Source organism: Odontomachus brunneus, unplaced genomic scaffold (assembly GCF_010583005.1).
Source record: "Odontomachus brunneus isolate Ranch 3 - 2012 unplaced genomic scaffold, Obru_v1 Obru_scaffold_039, whole genome shotgun sequence".
Taxonomy (NCBI): domain Eukaryota; kingdom Metazoa; phylum Arthropoda; class Insecta; order Hymenoptera; family Formicidae; genus Odontomachus; species Odontomachus brunneus.
In genome coordinates, this window is record NW_022639489.1 from 1,339,847 (window position 1) to 1,340,103 (window position 257).

Below are 257 nucleotides of genomic sequence, written 5' to 3' on the forward strand. Positions count from 1 at the left end.
GCTTAAGAATTATAGTTTTAGAGTATGAGACTCGTAGCGTCATCCGTTCTCCGAAAATTCGAAAAAAAATCGATTTGACAGCACCCGACGTCAAGAGAAAACACATGCTTCCTTTCTTGTTCCAACTGAGATCTTTTTGTTCTGAGTTATATTAGTTCTGAGTTAACTTTTTTTTTTAAGAAAATAGTTTCATCTAAAAAAACCTGAAAATATTTTTGTTAATTTTAATATGTTGTTAAGTTATGAATTTTTTTTAC

The 257-nt window shown here is 29.2% G+C and overlaps 1 protein-coding gene across 9 annotated transcripts in view; it reads right to left on the reverse strand.

Annotated features, from left to right (window-relative positions):
- LOC116844122 (PDZ and LIM domain protein Zasp) overlaps nt 1-257 on the reverse strand; it is a 54,969-nt gene that overhangs the window by 24,700 nt on the left and 30,012 nt on the right. The gene's annotated exons all lie outside the window — the stretch shown is intronic.